Here is a 21,137-nt window from a genome sequence, read left to right as displayed (position 1 = left end):
CATTTCTAGGAGAAGCTCAAAGAAGCTCAAGCTATAGGTAAACAGAATTTGCAGATTATGGTTAGAGAAACCCCTCTTTCTACTATTCCAAAATTTATTGTTCTCTTAGGTGTAATTACTTAAAATGGAAATAATTCATAGGCCCTTACCATGTATAAGCAGGTGATTATCTAATTGGTGTGGTCACCATACAAGGAAACCTCAATGGGTGTGTTGAATACAGTGTTAGGACTTTATGCTACCAGTTCTCAGAGACAAGAGAGAATTCAAATTGTGCCTTTGGTATACCAGTAGTCCTTATATCACCTTCACCTTAGCTCTTGTTGGTTGTATTGGGATAAGTGACAATGTCTCTCCTTCTGTTGATGTCTGAGACACATTGTACTCTCTCAAGAAGGGCTTTTGTCTGTCACCCCTCTACGTTTTTTTCACCTCGTCCCTGAGATTTTTGTCATGTGGATAGTGCTCATTCCAACTTTCTGGAATCGATATAATCTTTACCCATGTGTCATTAGTTCTGGACATTTGAGAGGAGACAGGAGAAGAATTAAATGTCTGGGCTGCTGCCTAACTCTGAGAGCTGATTTGACAAAAGAATTTAAAGGGTGATAGAAGTTAGTGAATAAAAGAGGATAATATATTTATTCCATTTATAAAGAATAGCTTCAGGAAAAGATTTGAAAAACAGGCTCAGAAAATTGGATCCACACAAATTGGAAATGGCTAGATTCAATGTGATTTCATTATCAACATCAATCACAATCATCATCATTGCTCTCACCTCAGACAACAATCAATAGCAAAACTCCTATTTGTCTGGGGTTCTGTTCTATTTGATGGGAATTTATGCCACAATGAGTCATCTTTGAAAAGGGCAATTCAGTAGCTGTTGTGGGTGTAATGATGACACTCACAATGATTAAGGTTACGGTCTACTAACTACCAAGTTTATGGAAATACATTTATTCATGAAAAATATGGAAAAGAATGGACTGGGGGTTGGTAAATAAAGTAACTTTGCAAAAGTGATTAAGGGAATATGTTTGTATTTCTGTGAACATTTATTAAAAATCTAGTAGAAGGAAGCCCTCCTCTTTAATACAACTAGAACTAGGTATTTGTTAATTATTCTGAAAAATTGGTTAAAATAAGGGTATCATTATATAAAGCAAACATGACTCAATGTAAGATATCTAAATTACTATAGACAATTTACATGAATCATTTCTGTAAAGTGGTGTAAAGTCTATAATCATGGCTACACAAGACAATGCACATGGTGCAATGAGCAATAAACTGGGACAATGTAAAGAGCCATGTGACAAGATTCCCAGCCAATCTGACCTCATATGTAGTTGGACCTATAATGCATACATAACGGGATGTTATGTAAAACTTTATCTTTACCAAAAAATTGAGGGCAACGTATATTAAGTGACCATATTATAAAGAGAAGGGCCAGACCACTCTAGGCAGAACATGATAATAATGACCACTGCCCACCCTCACATAAACACACCGTGATCTGGGATCTTAAGCCATTATCCATCTTGAGTATACAAAAGGAGTCAAGGAAATTAACTGGAAGATGAGGAGAGAAGATTTTCTTGAAAAGAGTTGATGAATGGCTCTTTGTCCCAGACCTCAGCCCAATGGTGGAAGGAAATGCTCTCCGATAGTGAGAGTGCTCAGAGGGGAATCTGGGCCTCTGACTCTAAACAATGTGTCCTGAGCTACTAAAATGACTGAGCTGTTGCTAAGGGCCAGAAAGAGAGGAGGAACAGCACCTATGAGTCCAAAAAGTTTGAGAGACACAGGAAGTGGGGCATGCCTTTTGCCTAAAGAAGTCTGTGAGTGAGAAGCTTCTGGCATTATTCTGATGGCACAGCAGGTGGGGAGAATCATAAAAGGACAAGGGTGCCTGAGGCCCCTTTGGGGCCAAGGAGACCCTTTGCATGTAGGCAGGCTTGAATCACCCGGAGGGCTCCCTACACAGGCAGGATGGCATAGGCAGAAAAAGGATGGGGTTTTCCAGCAGAGAGAGACACTCAGAGAAGGTGCATAAGTCATCAGAAAGAGGGTAGAGTTCATATCAGCTATGGTTCATTTGCAGGTCCACACGGAGATGTCTGAAGAACTTACAACAGGGCCATGCAATTAAAACTGCAAACATGCCTGGAGACACCTGCTGATTCGCCAGAACAAATCCTTTTTCTCACCTCCTCTTTATCCTGCCACTCCAATCTGGAAGGAGCCAGAGGCAGAAGAGAGATTACGGGAAGGATGGAAAATCAAGATGAAAAATAATGAAGCTGACACACTTTTTCTTCTCTACTCCAGACCTGAGCTAGGGGAAGGGAGAGCCTTAAGTTGGATAGTTTGGAGTTGTAATTCTTTTTTAGATAGAGCTGATCTACCTAATACTGTTTGTGCCGCGCAAGCACAGCCAGATTCAGTGAGCCTGAGAGGGCGTGGTGAAGGATTGAGAAAAGACAGACAAGAGAAGAAAGCGTGGTCTGGGTGGAAGGCTGTCCTCTGTGATGGAGAGCTAGCCACGGACTATAAGCTGAGTATTTTATATCCAGATTCCACAAGGCAAAGTAAGGGCGTGGTTAAGATGTTTACAACATTTTTGTGGGTTTTGAACCTACTCAATTGCATGCACCTGAGCAAGCTTTGTTTACTTGCTGCACCTCCTGCAGCCTGTATCACTTAGCCACGTGGGACCACAGGTCCGGACCATAAGGTCAAGCTTACAACTATAGCTTTTGGCTATAATTGTGCTGGGACTTGCACGTGGCTTTGCCACGAAAGGATCGTGCCCTCTCATTAGTCCCAGGCTTGAACCTGTCCAAACGCTGTAGCCACTCTCCACAACTGTTAATATCTAAAAGTGAGTAGAAAGGCTAAAGAATCTACCTGAGATTTCCCCCTGATGTATAGAAAATGTCCCTATATTCCTCCCATCTCTGTTTCCTGCACCTTTCTTGTTGTGCATGTGGTGGAACATTCGTCCGTGCTTCTCACCGTTCTTTTCCTTTGCCTGCTTACCCACCCACCACCTCTCTGCTCATCCTTTCAGCAAATGGAGGACTCTCTTGCACGGATGATGACTTTTTGTTGGTAGAGAGGGAAGAAATGGAAGAGAGAGAACTAAAGAAGTGAGTCTACAAAGGATTGAAATAAGTGAAAGACATGTTTTCTGTCAAGATTGCAGGACGTGTTGCTGTTGAGACTCTAACAGTGGTTCTCAACCTTCTGGCCCTTTAAATACAGTTCCTCATGTTGTGACCCAACCATAAAATTATTTTCGTTGCTACTTCATAACTGTAATGTTGCTACTGTTATGAATAGTAATGTAAATATCTGATATGCAGGATGGTCTAAGGCGACCCCTGTGAAAGGGTCGTTTGACCGTCAAAGGGGTCTCGACCCACAGGTTGAGAACCGCTGCCTAGGATCTCTATCCACGGAGACTCTGAAGGCAGGAGTTGCTGATGTGGTTTTGGAGGCAAGAGGGTGGCACTGGCCTCTTGCTGGTGGCCTGGCGAGGCCAGTGCCATGGCCGTCTCTGGTCAGCGGACTCCGGGAGGCCACAGGCTCGCTCAGCTGCCCGCTTAGTGTTTTTACCACTAAGTTTTTGAATTGAGAAGTGAACACTGAGAAGAGCGACCTATCTGAAGGCCACAGGAGTTCTTTTATTGGAAAGAATTAACCTAAATGGAAAAAAAAAAAATTCCCCCAAGCACATACTCGGGCCAGTGTATTCATGAACAAAGAAGTCTGTGTGGAAGAAATTATGCATTTGGTTCCACGAAGTGTCTTGGCTTTTCCCAGTTGAGTTGCTGTGGAGTTAATCCCGAGACAGGGAGAAAAGATGCTGACCTAGTTCTGTGAGGATTAACTCCTCAGACAACTATTATAGGTGAACAAATGTCTGTTCTATTTCTGGGCGCGAAAGCCAGTAGGGAACTGATGATGCCAGAGGCCTCTGCTGAGTCACAGCCAAAGACCAGACAGACATGGCGGCAGTCTTCCAGTGACTGATGGCCCACGGCAAACAGCCACTCACCAGGCCCGAAGTCCTAGGAGTCAGTTATGAGCCTTGTCGGGAATCTGTTCAAGTTTCAGCTCCACCATCAGAACTTGACAGCGCTTCACCATCCGCCGGAGTCTTTGATCCGTATCTGGAAGCAAGCTTTCTGGTGGAGCTGTGATTTTTATCGCTTTGCTGCTCCCAGGCCTACATTTCTTACAGAAAACTCAGTTCAGCCGCTGCTGCCTGCCTTGCCTCTGGGAAGTCTGAAGTGCTATGACTTTGAAATTGGCATGGTGTGACGTATCTTTACAGATCTGTGAGCCTATTGCCCAAGAATGGATAACTCGTTAATTCCAAGGTGTGTGAGTACAGCCTTTGTGTGGTGTATATAGTGGACTCTGGTGGTGTTTAATTACCTGGATTTAAATCCCAGTTTTCCCACTTACTTGGAAAGATATTTCACTTTTCCTATCTGTAGAATATGAGAATAATGATAGTACCTAACTCACAGGGTTGACAGAATGGTAAATGAAAAAAAAGAGTAGTAAATGAAATAGCATAAATAAGGCACTTAGCATAATCACCAAAGAGATAATTACATATCTAATAATAAAATCTAATAAAACTACCAATCCCAACCAAATCTTGTCACCATAAGAATGCCTCTCAACCTGTTCAAATACTCAAGTAGTGTAAGTAGTGAAATGAAAATATCCAAGGACACTGAAATTTTGCATCTTTTCAGAGAGTGTGAATTGACACCATTCCCACACACTCAGCCTTTCCCTCTCCCACCAAGCTATTAGAACTTGCTAAGCTGGATTCTCCCTGAGAGACAACATTTAGCCCCTTGACTAACCCCCAAGAGAGGAGATCTTTGGCGAGCCAGCACGGCTATGACATACTCAGCCCCAGGGCGCCTTATGTGCCGCGCCAGCTCAGCCAGGTTCAGTGAGCCTGAGAGGGGGCCATGAGGGATTCAGAAAAGACAGACAAGAGAAGAAAGCTGTGTCTCGGTGAGACGCTGTCCTCTCCACTGGAGAGCTAGCGACAGTGCCACGGACTACAAGCTATGTCTTTATTTTATAGCCAGATTTCACGAGGCAAAGTAAGAGCGTGGTCAAGAGGTTTACAACATTCCCGTGGGTTTCAATCCTACTCAACTACATGCACCTGAACTCTATTAAGCCACGTGGGGCCACTTGTTTGGACCATAGGTTCAAGCTTACAACTATAGCTGTTGGCTATAATTGTGCTGGGAGGGCTTTGCCTTCCAAGCTGGGACTTGCACGTGGCCATGAGAGGACTGTGTCCTCTCATTAGTCAGAGGCTTGAACCTGTCCAAATACGGTGGCCGCTCTCCACAGAGATCTTTACTGGTTTCTGTTTGGAACAAGGAAGGCATATCTGAGAGGCAGGGCTACACTAGGCAGTATGATGTCCATGCTTCATGAATTACACAACTAAACTCCATCAGCAAGGCTGTGGCTGTAGAGTACACCTGTTATACTGCTCAGAGTGTAACACAGTGCCTCAGCCTGTCTGCGACTCCATAGGAACTTCCAATTCATCAATAATGCAGTTATTATATCCATTACATAATTTAAAAATAGGGGGGAAAGCCCTGGCTGGTGTGGCTCAGTCGGTTGGGCATTGCCCTATGCACTAGGAAGTCGCTAGTTCGGTTCCCAGTAAGGACACATGCCCAGGTTACGGATTCAGTCCCCGCGTACGGAGGTAACCAATCAATGTTTCTCTCTTCTCTTCTCTCTCTCTCTCTCTCTCTCTCTCTCTCTCTCTCTCTCTCTCTCTTTCTCTGTCTGTCTGTCTCTCTCTCTTTCTCCCTAAAAAAATCAATAAAAACATTTAAAATAGAAAAAAATAATTTTTGTTAAATTTTGTAACTACATATGTTCTATAATTGAAATGATTTTTCATCAATTTCTTTGTTCTGTGTTTATGCATATTTTTAGGCACAGCATGTAGGTTTGATGATTAAAATGCAGAGGCTTAATGAAAGGAGAACAGTTTAGATAGAGGTGGTCATTCCAGAATGTGTGTGAGAGTGTGTGAGTGTGTGTGTGTGTGTGTGTGTGTGTGTGTGTGTGTGTGTGAGGTATGGCACAGTGAGCGAGTATATGGCATTTAGAAAATGTGGCCTCAGTCCACAAGATGGCTCATGCTATAACCTAGCACGATGATAGGCACTTAGAAGGCCAGCGATAGCTGACAAATATTGCATGATGGTGCTTACTCGAGAAAACACATAAATAAACCTGCGAGTTTTTCCTGGGCTTAGCCCCTTGAGATACTAGCACTTGGCATATCCTTGCCTCCCTCCCTCCTTGGTACAAAGGCTGGGGCTGGGGTGGGTGGGCACCAGGATACCACTGGTCCATGGGCAGAGGAACACAGGCTGGTCTTGGCCCCAGCTGGCATGACCAATCCTTTTCCGATGCTCCCTCTCTTTCCCCTTTCTTTTCTCCACAATCAAAGCCCTTTCCTCTGGCATATCTCACAGTGTTTAGCTGTGCATTTGCTATTTCTTGTACTTGGCTGTATCTATCAAAATTACATGAACAGCTGAACACTTAAAGTGATGGTAAGCAAGTGTCATAGATGCAGCTTCCCTTAGCATCTTTATTCCTCCATCTGCAAAAGAAGACATTTCAAAGCTCTTCTCTACAGAAATGCAAAGAGAAAGACAATGCTCTATTGTCTATCAATGCATATTAAAATGTTTATTTACTCAACTATTGTTCAGCACCAGGAAGTACAGTGCCCAGGTAGGACCATGGCTATTGCTCACAGCAATTCCTCAAGTGTGTTCACATCCTGGACATCTCACCAATATACATTCAAAATATTTTAGGTAATACTTCCTAGAGTTTTACTCTTTAGCCGTGCTCTTGAAAATACAGAGAATTTATTGAAAGCACTTGTTACCTACGCAGCTATTTTGTGCTATCCTATGGTGTTTATTAAAAGACTGGAATCTTTGCATTTATGTAAAAATAATGACAGAATAAAGAATCCAAGTTTAAATTTGTCCTGGAAATGTGTCAAACTACATATTCATTGTTTCATGAAGAACCACACAATTCACACCAAATTTTACATTTAAAGTCCTCGGTGACCTGGCTGCAACATCTCCCAGGCCTGTTATACCTACACTTCATGTGTCCTAGAAAACCAGTATACAATGTTCTCTTTGTTCTGTGTTCCTGCATCTTGGTTTTTGCCAACTATCATATGACAAGAAATAGCTTCTGCTTCGTGCTCATTGTTGCACACTCACACATTAGATTGCACAGACATCTAATACGCGAACGAGATCAAAATCATTATCTAGTTTAATTTCCAGGCAGTCCTATTGGAAGAGTGCATCCTGGTAATTATAGACTTTTATATGTTCTGAATACAAACATTTTCATCTCCTCCATATAATGCCCTTTAGAATGATTTCCATTTTAGGTGAATATATAGATAAAGGAGCCCCATAGTTCAAATATCAAAAAGCACATAAAGGAGAGTTGTAAAGTGACTCCTTCCCACCCCTGTTTTCCATCCATCCTGCTTTTATCCTCCATTTTATTAATTTTCACACACATGAAAGTCACTCTCAATATTCCTGTACCCCCTTCATTTTTACATAAATGACAGCACTCTGTATATATTATTCTGCAATTGTGTTTTTAGCTTAATATACCCTGTGGGTCCTTCCATACCAATGTGTAATAAGGCCCCTCATTCTTATCACTTTTTACTTGTACCATATTGTACCCTATAATTGTATTGTCAGGTATCGAATCATTTACCTGTAGATGAACACTTGAGTTGTTTCTAAACTTTTGTTTTCACAAATGATGCTTCAGTAAATAATCTTGTTCTGCCACTATTTTCATGTGTTGCTAGAACTCCGGAATGCATTCTGAGAAGAGAAACTGTAAGGTCAAACGTATATGCTTAGGTAATTTGATAGGTAATGTCAATTTGCCCTCCACCGAACTTATATGATAAAAATTCCCACTGGGGTATATGGGACACCTGTTTTCCATAGCATCTTCAATTTCATTGTCTTCACATGTGATATTTTGCTAGACAAATAGGTGAAAATTAACAATGTAGCTTTAATGTGCCTTTTTTCTTCATAAGAGTGAGGTTGAGCCTCTTTTTATCTATGAAAGACCATCTTTCTTTCCTTTTCTGTGAATTACCTCTTCATGGCTACTGCCCAGTTTTCTTTCTTCAGACACTGGAGGGGTTAGCTCTATGCATGTGTTCTATGCTTCACATGAATTTTCTCATCCTTTGTGTGTTGTTTGTCCTTTAGCTATCCTTAAGAGGTTTTTGACCCCCAAAAGCTTTCCATATTTTATGTCCTTAACTTTATTAACCTTTCCTAGTATCACTTCAAGATTTGGGGTTGTACTCCCAGCGGTGTCTCCTCACCTCAGGGAGACTGTAGGGCTCTTGCTGGTGTCCCTTCCCTGCACTTTGGTCTGGAAGCTCACTCCAGGCCGTGCACCGGGCAACCGCAGCATATGGGAAAGCGTGGAATTGTTGGGTCAACTGCAGCTGTCAGCAAGTTTTCCAGGTTGCTGTGCCAACTTACAGTCCCACTGGCTGAGTGTGAGAGTTCTAGTTATCCTATAGGCTTCCCAGTACTGGTTACATTTGTCTCTAATTTTGTTCATTTTGGTGGGAATGGTTTTAAGTTTGTATTTCCCTGATGACTAATAGTGTTCAAGAGAGGAAATGATCGACTATCCTTTGGTCTTTACAGTCCCAAGCTGTAAATACATAATCATAGACTTGGTCTTAAACCAGCACCAATCAATCACTCCCCACACGCCCAGGGATTGAATGACTCTTCCGGAGTTGTGTGCTGAGAGTTGGCCGTGGCCATCAGCCACAACCCTCTCTGTGGACGGGAGCTGAATTTTCTGAATAGTACATTTTCATGAACAGAAGTTTCTAGCTTTAATTTACTCATAACTCTTTGTTACTTTTTTTTTCAATTATGGCCAATGTTTTAGTGTACTGTGTAAGAAATCTGTGTGATTACAAAACAGTTTCCCATGTTTATTTTATAAACTTTATGTTTTACCATTCACAGCTAGATCTGTAATCACCCTGGAACTGAGTTTTTTGTTTGGAGTGAGGTTGAATTTATCATACTCTCTTGTGCTGTATGCATCTAATTTACATAAAGCTATTTTTTAAAAAAAAATTTTCCTTTTACAACTGTACTACAGTGCCCCTTTGAAAGAAATCAAATGGTCTTGTGAGCATGAATCTATTTCTGGACTCTTGATCAAGTTGTAATTTTTTTTGCAGGGAGATCTTTAAATATAAACTCAAAATTTTTTGGATAGGAGTTTATAGAGATTTTCCATTTCTTCTTATATTTGTTGTGGTAAGGTGTGTTTTGCTAGCCATTTATCCTTTTTATCTAAAATTTCAAATTGTTGGAATATGGTTGTTCACTAGATTCTCTTTTTTCTTGTATTTGTTATGAACATTTCAAACACAAAAGTTGAAAGAATTTTACAGTAACATTCATTTATACACCACCTAGCTTCCACAATTTATATTTACTATACTTCATTATTTACCTCCCCACCAATCTGTTTTTCTATCCTTTAGTTTATTCTATTTTACTATGAATTTCCAAGCTGCAAACATCAGTACAACTTCTAAAACCTACTTCAGAATACACATGACTAATCTGTGCACTTTAAATTTACTTTAAATTACACATATCTTTGGTGTGCCTTCTGGATTGTTTTGACTTTGCAAACCAAACCTATCTGGGGATACAGATCATTGGCATCCCCCAGACGGACCCTTCATGCCCTTTCTCTGTAGATCACCCTTCCAATCCCCCAGAGCCAACCAGTGTTTTGATTTTCTTTTTTACCATAGACTAACTTAAGGTTTACGGAATTACATGGCATATTATTTTAAATGTTTTAAATATGCTTCTTTTTTTTTTTCATTCCAGTTATTTCTCTTCTTTCTCTTTCTTTTTCTTGGTGGGAGTAACAATTTAGTCTTGACAAGGCATATCAATTTTATTAGCCTTTTGGCAGAAATACAGTTAGCTTTTGGATATAGTATATAGTTTGTACTTTTCTATTTTATTAATTTCTACCATTTATTATTTCTTTCCTTAGATTGAATGAACTATTTTTTTGCCAATGTCTTTATATACTTAGATATTTGATTTTCATGCCTTCTTCTTATCTGATCTATGCACTTATGGCTATTGATTTCTCAATAAAAAGGTTTGTTTGCATCTCACAAACTTTGATGCTTATTTTTTGAAAGCTAGAGAGAACATGTTTGCCTGTTTGGTTCTCTTATTAAAAGATCCTCTGTGACAGCGGTTCTCAACCTGTGGGTCGTGACCGCTTTGGGGGTCGAATGACCCTTTCACAGGGGTTGCCTAAGAACCTCGGAAAACACATAATTACATATTGTTGTTATGATTAATCACTATGCTTTAATTATGTTCAATTTGTAATAATGAAAATACATCCTGCATATCAGATATTTACATTACGATGCATAACAGTAGCAAAATTACAGTTATGAAGTAGCAACAAAAATAATTTTATGGTTGGGGGTCACCACAACATGAGGAACTGTATTAAAGGGTCGCGGCATTAGGAAGGTTGAGAACCACTGCTCTATGAGTAGCAAAACCAAACCAAACCAAAGGCAGAAGAAATAATGTCACATCCATGCCCTGGGAAAGCTTCTGGACTATACTCAGATGATGAACACCACGCATGGCTGGTCACAGGATGAGGACACCCACGGAAGCCAAGTAGGATCTTAGGAGAAGATAAGCTTAGGGCCAAGTTCAACATAATGTATGAAAGGAAGAGATAAAGCCTGGAGTCGTGTCAGAAAGTCCAGGAAGACAGAGGAGATGAGCAGAGAAAACCAAAGATGTGTGCGATGGGCTTGTCTCCAGAGATCCTTGCCATATAAGCACACACAAGAGTGGATGGTTCCATCTCAGCATCCACAAGTCTTTCCCAGACAAGACTGTGCCTGTAATATCAGGGCTCAAATTGGGCCAAAAGAAGACAAAACAATTTCTCCCACTAGAAGATTGGGCATAGTATACAGAGGTCTTGAATAGACAGGAGCACTTAAAGAAAGAAAATAAAAAAATGTGGTGCCAAATAGAATATCTTACTGCCTCCTGCTCTGAGAGCCAAAAGATGTGTCCATAGAGACCTAGGTTCAGAAGGTGCTGCCCTCTATGAGCAGGCTGGAGCCTTGGGGCTCTCCCATGTTCCTATCCAGCATGCAGAGGGAGGCATGGTGATGGGTGCTACTCTGTTGCTTTGGAGTCACGGACCTTTTCAAGCTGTATGGCCGTGGGCGATTGGCTTACCCTTTCTGCCACGCGGGTTCTTCATTTCCATGTAGGGTAATACTAATACCTTCTCCCTTGCATGATTGTTTTATGAACCAATAGCAGTGACTTAAAGTCTTTCACTCTGTGCCTGGCTCATAGACAAAACAGTAACTGGTTATTGTCTCTATTAAAAATTACTTGATGTGAAATTATAGCATAAAAGAGAAGATGAACAATAACTTAAATCCATTTTCTACATGGTGTTAGTAATAACAAAGATGGGAGATAAAAACACATTGCTTTGTGGTCCAGAGATTTTCATGAATCAATCAAACCATGACACGAGTTTGTAATGCCATTAGCACTGTGTTAGCTATCGCCCTGAGAAACAAACTTAGCCATTCCAAATCTGCCAAATATTGTCAAGAACTGGGAAGTTGATTTATATCGGTTACCATTTTGGAGGGAAGTAGTTAAATCCCTTCTGAGCTTTGTCTATTAGTTAGGAAGCAGGCAAGGGGAGGCAATGCAATATTTTCAGATTTATTAAAAATGTAAGAAGACAGTGAATTGCCCAGTGAAAAATAAATGAATAACCAGCTAGGCAAGCTTATAAAGAAAGACCTGAAGCAAGTGGTCTTAAAATAAAAAATCAAACACTGGAGGTTGAGGGCCATGGTTAGTAAATCTAGAATTTAATAAGAAGTTGTTGGACCAGACTTGCTCTTTCAGAAATAGATGTAGTAAATTATAAACACCTCAGTTACTGATTCATTTAGGTCATATTTGTGACATGCTTTAATCTTTAGAGACTGTCAAAAACAAAAAGAACAAAAGCATTTAGCATGATGACTCACTGAAACATATTGTCATTTCCTTTCTTAAAATGAGCTCCCTTAATCCTGAAGGTTCAGAAGGGTATCATGTAAATTATCGTTTCAATATGTGTGCTTTTGTTCCTCTGAAACGTAGTCAGTTTTCAGTAAGCTCTTTGCATATCTGCTTTAAAACACTGGGAAGCACTCCCAGCAGCTCTATTATGAAAGGCCATAAAAGTTACTATGCATTTTTTAATCAAACACTTACTCTACTCGAGGACCCTTCTTACATATATGAACTCATTTGGTCTTCACGACAGTCCTGTGGTGTAGGTACTATTACCATCTGTCTTTCTCAGATGAGGCCATGGAGGCCTGAAGCTGCAACTAACTCTCTCTTGCAGAGCGGGACTTCAACCCAAGAGTCTGGGACTCCCTGCCCCGAGCTGCTATTTGGTGGTGACTTGGCTCCATCATTGTTTGTTTTGAAAAATGAAGTAAATGCTTTATTTTTATTTTTCAATTGCAGTTTACTTTCAGTATAACTTTGTGTTAGTTTCAGGTGTACAGCATAGTGGTTAGACACGCATGTACTTTACGCAGTGTCTCCCCCAATATTTCCAGTACCCCTCTGGCACCATACATAGTCGTGGCAGTGTTATTGACTATATTCCCTATGCTGTGCTTTACGTCCCCATGACTATTTTTTAACTTGGCTCCATCTTAAAGATAGATACCTCTCTGCATTTGAACCCCAATTCCTCTGATCTGACTTTATTTATTTATTTTTGGACCTCAGGGCACAGAATTGAGTTAACTATATGGCAGATTTTTGTCATATGTTTCAGTAAGCACTTCTTTTGTTTGATCATGTTTTGTTTTTCTCTTTGCCATCCCCACCCTAATGTTTTTAACATGCAGCTCTCCAATTCCTCCTTCCTGTGTTTATGTAAATGCATGTAACTCTGTCTTTGAAAACTGTCAGGATATTTGTGTGTGTGCGTGTTTTAAAAATTAGATACATTGTACCGTGTCGTAGATCTCCTGCTTTATTTCCTTTTTTTCCCATGTCAAGTCCTTCTGATTTAGCCATGTTATCTAAGGAAAAGGAGTTCATGATTTCTGACTCTTCCAAAGTATGCTGCTGAATATACCTAACCCTGATTACCTTTCCTCCCCTGAGGAACTCCTATGTTGCTTCCAACACCTTGTGACCATAACCAATACTATGATGAACATTCTTCTACATGTACCGTGATGGATTTGAACAGAGATCTCTCTAGGATGAACCTGGGGATGGAATTTGCTATATTCCATTCATATTTAATTTCTTTAATTATTTTTAGATCTCTCGTTAGCTGAGCTATACAAGTTTGTACTCCCTACTAGTTTGTAATTCATACTATTTCCTTTCCCCACATTCTGACCAACTCTTCCTGTTATTCAAATGTCTAACTGTGCCAGTGCGATAGATGCAAAGGCCAATCTATAATAATAAAAGCATAATATGCTAATTAGACCAGACGTCCTTCCAGACGACCTTCCGGACAAAAGTCTGGCCTGTGAGGGAAGGCCGGGTCCCAGGTGCCAGAGGGAAGCCGGTGTGGGCAGCTGGGGGAAGGAAAGTCTACTCTCACACGGATTTTGTGCATTGGGCCTCTAGTATCTATAATAATAAAAAGGTAATATGCTAATTAGACCAAACGTCCTTCCAGACGTTCTTCCAGACAAAGCCAGGGCCAGAGGGAAGCAGCCTGGGTCCTGGGCACTGGAGGGAAGCCGGTGCTGGCAGCTGGGGGAAGGAAGGCCTACTCTCGCGCATTGGGCCTCTAGTGTTTATAATAAGATGCCCAAGTCACTAAGAATCAAAGCAAGAACTCTCACTCCACACATTTCCACCATTATTTTCTCAAGAGCAAGTTGGTGGGGTGCTAGCCGTGGGCAGCACTTGGACTGCACAAAGGCAGAGAGGAGGGTGGGGAACACTGGTTCACCCTCTGTTCCCCTGTGGTTCCTTTGGACCAGCACGGGGACAGCATGGCTGAAGATGTGACATGGTAGATGCTCTGAGGGAAGAAATTCAATGTATTATTTAAAAATTTGACACTAAGAAAGTGTCACATAATTGTACTGGTTCATAAATATATTTTTAACACTCATTTAAAATATTTCTTTAATTAGAGGTTATAAAAATTTATATATTCAAAAATAATTTAAATACCTCTTTTCTATTCTTTTACTGTCTAGCTTTAGAAATGTCACATTTACGTATTTTATGAATTTGAAGTTTGTTTTGAGATGATTTTTGTGATGGGAATCTTGCTTTATTTTAATTCTATAGATCAGCTAATGTCGCCAACACCAACTGCTTAATCAGCCATATTTTCCCTAATGATTTTCAATGACACATCTGTCATATACCATATTTCTAAATCTGTTTCTGTGATCCTTATTCTGTCCCATGGTTCTATATGTTTTTGTGGAAGACCAACTTTATTACTCTCACTATTGAAAATGTATCTTAATTATTTGTGGAAATTTACTGTTAAATATAATTTTTACAATCAATAGAAAAGTTCCCTCCAAAACTCTGCTGAGATATTTATTCTAATTGCTTTAACCGGATTGAATAATTTATGGAGATTGACAAATCTTATAATTTCAGGTATCATATCTACAAACCAAGCATATATTCTGTTTGTTTAGGTTTTCTTTATATTCTTTAATAGAATTTGAATACTTTTGTTCATACAGATTGTGAAAATTGTTAAAGTATTCTTGTTCTTCATAGTATATGTTATATTGTGAGTAGCACTTTATTTTCTTTAAAAATTTGTTTTCAATTACAGTTTACATTCAATATTATTTTGAAAATTTTTATTTATGTTTTCTAGTGGACTATTACTAATTATACAAAAATACTATGCAGCATCCATGATAATCTTTAATTATTTAACTATTATTCTCTTCCAATCCTTATAACACTTATTTACAACTGTTTTTCTTTTGCCATTAGTACTACATTGAAACTTATAAGAAATGCTTCTAAAGTTTATTTACTAAAAATGAAGTTTGGTATAGATTTTACTTGTTATATTACTAGTTTAGTTAAGAGTTTTTAACTGAAATAGATGTTACATTTTGTAAGGTTCTTTTGTTTGTTTATTTTTTACATCTATTGGGATTTTTTTTCTCCTGTAGAGGCTTTTATTTTTTAATGTCAAAACATTCTTGAATTGGTATGATGCATTTTTCCATAAACCATTAGATTATATAATTTAATATATTATTTAAATGTTTGCATTTATGTGAAATTGTCTTATAATATCTTCCTGTTCTTACAGTAGCATCATAAAATTAGTTTGGAAGCTCTCTCTTTTTTAATTTTATGGAACTAGTATAAAATAATCTGTTTCTGGAAAGTTTGGTGCAACTCAGCTGTAAAATCAGCTCCTGGTGGCAGTGATTTTGAAGGTAGAAAAGGGAATGGGAGTGTGGTGAACACAGTTTTGACCAACATTTCAAGTTCTTTAATGGTTATTGGTCCATTTATATTTCTTTATACTTTTAACATTACTAAACAAACCTAGGTAAATACCTCTTTTCATGATTATTTTGCTTATGCATATCTTCTCCTTTTTTTCTTGATCATGTCCAGACAAAAGTGTATGTAAATTATTAGTCTCTTAAAAGAGTACAATTTGTGTTTTGTTAATTATTTCTATTTGTATTTTTGTTCTCTATTTCAATATTTACCCTCATTTTTATTCTTTCCCTTCTTTCCCAATTTGCTATTCAGTTGGTCTTTTCTACCTTGTTTCTTTCCAACCATCCTTTCTTGTATTCCAATTTAAGGTATGTTTCCTCCTAACTACCTTTAAACTATTTTTCACAAATAGGCATATAGTATTTTCATGACCACGCAGTGATTAATATTTTTATAATTTTCCTTCATATTTCATTTACTCAATAGTTTATTATTATTAATCCTCACCCAAGGATATGTTTTCTTAAAAATTCTTTTAGAAAGGAAGGGAGAGAAAAATAAAGGAGAGAGAGAGAAAAAAAACCACCACCACATCAATGTGAGAAAGAAACATTGCTTAGTTGCCTCTTGCATGTGCCCCGACCTGGGATGGTTCAAACCCGAAATCCAGGTATGTGCCCCTGACCTGGAATCAAAACACAACCCTTCCATGTATGGGACAAAACTCCAACTAATTGAATCATCTGGCTGGGGCTACTCAATAGTTATTTTAATTATATATTTTTGTTTATTTTTACATTTCAGGTACATATGTTATTTAGCTAGTCATTATTAATGGTTTTTATCACTTTATTGCCAAATTATAAAAAAACATAGTCTATATGATATTTACCCCTTTTTGTTTATTAAGGTTTTCTCTATAGTTTAGTGCACAGTCAATTTTCGTGATTGCTTCCTGTGTGGATTTAATTGAGATAACCTGTTGAAACACTCATTGGTCACCCAAAGCCTAACATCTATTATGTGTTCAATAACCATTGGCTATTATTAGCATATACTTTTGCTCCTTCCTGGAATGGCTGTCTTCCAATAGCTATAATTACTTCTCAAAAGAAATTAAAGGGACATTGACCTCTGGTGATTTAATGCTGCAGAATGTAAATATAGTAGGTCCTTTATTAAATACTGAATGAGTATGATCACTCGTTTTTGCCGTAGAGCACGTCTTAAATTCTTGAGCTGTCTGGCTCAGTATCATAGTCTTTGAAGCAGTAGCTGAGATTTTTTTGAACAGTTGCCCAAGAACTTGGTTTTGGGTGATACTGCAGTGTGTTGAAAAGGAAATGCTTTGAATAGTAGCAATTCAGAACTTGAGGAAAATGCATGTGGACTGAGTTAGTCAATGGAGGGTTCGAAGGAGGGTGTGGGTGGAAATGAAGAATGACAGAGGTTATAGATTGAAGAGCAAGAATGCCATTGTAAGACATTAGGCCTTGATACTTTGTGGTGTGAATTACAATTGAAGTTGTGGGAATGGAGATTCATTTTCTAGAACAGTACTAATTTCTCCTCCTCCATACAGTATTACTAACCACACATGGTTATGAAACACTAGAAATATGGTTACTGTGATTGAGCTGAAGTTAAATTTTATTTGATATTAATTGATTTAAGTTGAAATTGAAATAGCCACATGTAGCTCGAGGCTACTAGGTTGAACAGTGCAACACTAGAAAAGGGAACTGGCAAAAAAAATGTCAATTTAAAAGTGAGTCATGAAGGAGTGAGAAAAACAGATATTTTCAATGACCCTTGGGGGAAGACTTTTAGGGAGTCAGGGGGATATGGAAATCCTTTCTTTCCTTCAGGGTCCTTTAGAGTTAGACAACCACCTGTCAGAACCACATTCAAAACCCTATGCCTCCGTAACCTTGTCGCCATCCTGCAATGCCTGTTTCATTTCCCTTTTCATAACCATAACCCCATGCTCAGAGCCCAGGGGAGCAGCACACCATATGGCACGGAGTCCTACCAAGGCCAGAGGAGCCACATTAATGCCAGAGCACGGAGATTTATATTCATGGCATCAAAGGAGTGCCTTCTGCACACACAGCCCACATCACCCTGTATGCTGGCATGCCAAGGGCAAAAAGCTGCCTCAGGAGATGGCAATATGATCTCCCCAGACTTAGTCATAGAAAGCCAGAGCCTGCAATTTGCTAAAAAGACCTTTTAGCTCAATGTCTTGTGTTTGGACAGGATGTATGTTTGGATGTGAGAAATACTGTGTGTGTATGTGTGTCTGTGTATGTGCGGTTAAAAGCTACAGCACTTCTGATACTAGTGCTTTGTGCACATTGAGTTTAAAGAAAAGAGGCACAGCCCCTTTTAGAAGTAAAAACTTTGAAGATGGCCTTATGCCTATTTTGTGTCATGTCTTCTCAGTCTTTTCTGATTATCTGGAGCTGTGCTGAAGCTCAGCAGCACTTCCCTGGTTTCAATAGCTTGTCAAGTACTCTCCCGGGAGCGCTCGCTAACTCACCTGTGTTCAGGACTGGGTGCCTGGGGCTGCGCTGTGGCCTCTCTTTCTGAGTCTATGTGGTGGGGAAATCCATGAGCAGCAGATGAGTGGTTTGTCAGAGCCGTCCCAGGACAATTCTGGCTGCACCAGAGAAATGAGGGTTAGAGAGAGATTGACATGTGAAGGGAACAACTTCATTCCCGCTCACAAGGAGATCTCCCCAGATAGAAGCTAAGAACAGGTCCACCCACCTCCAGGGAAGATGCAGTGGAGCTGCTCTGATTGCTAAGCCTCGTTGCCACAAACAGCTTTTAGTAGCTAGATTTTTTTTGTGTGTGGTTTCCAGGAGACATAATATGACTTATGGGGTTTGGTAAAAAAGCATTTTCCCCCACCTACTCAATGATGCTTGGGTATTTACAATATATTACAGAGCTGACTGCCACAGTTTATAGGAATATAAAAGCAGCTATTGACTATATTGCCCTGTGCCCTAAATTAATGAAAAGTTCACAAACAAAAAAATCTTAAATTGAAAAACTCCTCTAATCTTCCAGTACTGAATGAAGATTCTGTTTAGACTTAAGATCTGTATCATTATTTATGTTGACTCTGTGGAAGAACCCAGAGTTCTTTGCTATAAAATATGTTCGGCAGAAATGAAGAATGGGTAACAGTTTCAAATAAGATAGATTTTCTTCCACCTATTGATTTTACAGTTGCCTAGACCTACACCCTAATTATCCAACAAGCACAAACACAGACAATAGGTGTGATGGGAGGATGGTGCACAGCATTTGAGGTCTCCATTCTAGGATACCTTGGGATTTTCTCCACTTAAAATGTGATTGACCCAGTTTTGTGAGTGTTTGCATTCATTCAGTCAGTCAGTCATTTATTATTTTTTGCTGTTGCTGCTGTAAAGCTTCTACCAACCCTGCATCGGTCCACTAAGCCACCAACTAGATACTCATCAGAAAGAACTACAGTTGACTCTTGAACAAAATGGGTTTGAATTGCCTGGGTCCACTTATATGTGGGTGATTTTTTCCCCAACAGAATACTTGAACAACTTGCAAACTATATAGCCTTAAACAGACAACATAAACTTACAGTATGAATAAATATAATACAGCACTATAAATGTATTTTCTCTTACTTATGATTCCCTTAATATTCTTTTCTTTCCCCTAGCTTACTTTATTATAAGATACAGTATAGAAAACATATAACACAAAATATGTATTAATTGACTGTTGATGCTGTTGGTAAGCCTTTTGGTTAACAGTATTATCAGGAGTTGTTTTTAGGGAGTCAAAAATTGCAGGTGGTTTTCAACTGCACAGGTCATCACCTCTAACCTCCAGGTTGTTCAAGAGTCAACTGTGTACCCAAACTTCAGTTCCTTTCATTTCACTTCCATCTGTTTTTTTCTCTAGTACACATAAACTCTATTAATGAACTACTCAACTCTAAATGAAATGTCTTCATTGTATTTTCAAAGTAGGAAGTAATCTAGTTAGTATCATTCTCTTTAGGTTGTTTTGATTTCACTGTCAGCACCAGATCTTTCTATACCATTCAAATGGAAGAAGAGCAAAGCAGCCCAACTTGCAATTCAGGGTTTAAAATTTGTTTTTAAATCTACATTAGAAAAGAGATTCGAGATAAGAGATATTTTCCTACTCAATAAATACATCTTATTGGTATAAAAAGGCACTAATTCCTTAAATCTTTTTTTAATGCCTTAAATCTTAAATGTATTTGAAACTAATAGATTTGAAATTATTATATAATTAAAGGACTAACTTAAGAAACTGATATTTTCGCAAACATATAATTAAGTGGATGATACTTCACCTGTCACATAATTTGGTAAATTATTTTATTTACTTATTTTTCAAATTTATCTTTATGGTTGAAAGTATTACAGATGTCACCCCCCTCCCCCCAATTATCTCCTTAGTAAATTATTTTTGAAGTTGATTTTAGAATCCTGAAGAGAGTAGAAAACTTCAGCAATTTAATTCTTCAAGTTTTTTATTTTATTTATTCTATTTCTTCAGAAATTTAAAATAACACTGTCTCTAAGTCATATATCTCATAAAAATTTTTAAACCTTTTGTTTGTCTGTTTGTTTATTTATTTATTTATTGGATACTTTCTTTTCTAAAATTGACTAAATAAAAAAAATGACAATAATAGCAAACATTTACATAAGGTTATTGTGGACCAGGTACTAGGTGTTTTACAGAAATTAAATCATGTAATCCCCACAACTCAATTAGCTCATCACTTTCAATAACCCATTTTAGAGATTAAAAAAAAACTGAGGCACAGTTTTTAGGCAATCTAGAGCTACCAGTTTTGCTTTTAACTTTTATGCTGTGTTTGTTCCAGTAGTGCTAAATCAATGATTTTTAAATGCTTAGCTGGTTAATGTTTTAATACTTAGTTTTAATTTGGCTTGTAATTGTAGACCTGTTTGAATTCAAGAGGACATTGCCTACCCACCAATAGCCATGTAAGATGCTGTCTGCCTGGGGAACCCACCTTGCTCCATGGTCTTGCTTTTAGTTTTGCTGAGTGATTTTTGTTGGCACAGACAGAGTCACATGAAATGGTCAAGTCCATTACATAAGAGATTGGATAGTCAAGTTCTCTGCCCTGCATCTTCTCAAGCTATATATAGACTCTAGGGGACAGACAGCAAAATCTAGCCTGATGTGTGCTTAGTGGGCCTGGATCAGTACAGAGAGGGAGGGATCATTAGATTTGAATATTACTTGGCACCAGGTTATTACAAAGTAATTGCTACTCTCTGGATAAATCTGCTTCTTAGAGTAGAGAGATCAAATCCTTAGGTCAGAGCCTTGACCCTGAGCCCCAACAAG

Source organism: Myotis myotis, unplaced genomic scaffold (assembly GCF_014108235.1).
Source record: "Myotis myotis isolate mMyoMyo1 unplaced genomic scaffold, mMyoMyo1.p scaffold_m19_p_16, whole genome shotgun sequence".
NCBI lineage: Eukaryota > Metazoa > Chordata > Mammalia > Chiroptera > Vespertilionidae > Myotis > Myotis myotis.
Note: the sequence above shows the minus strand (reverse complement) of the source record.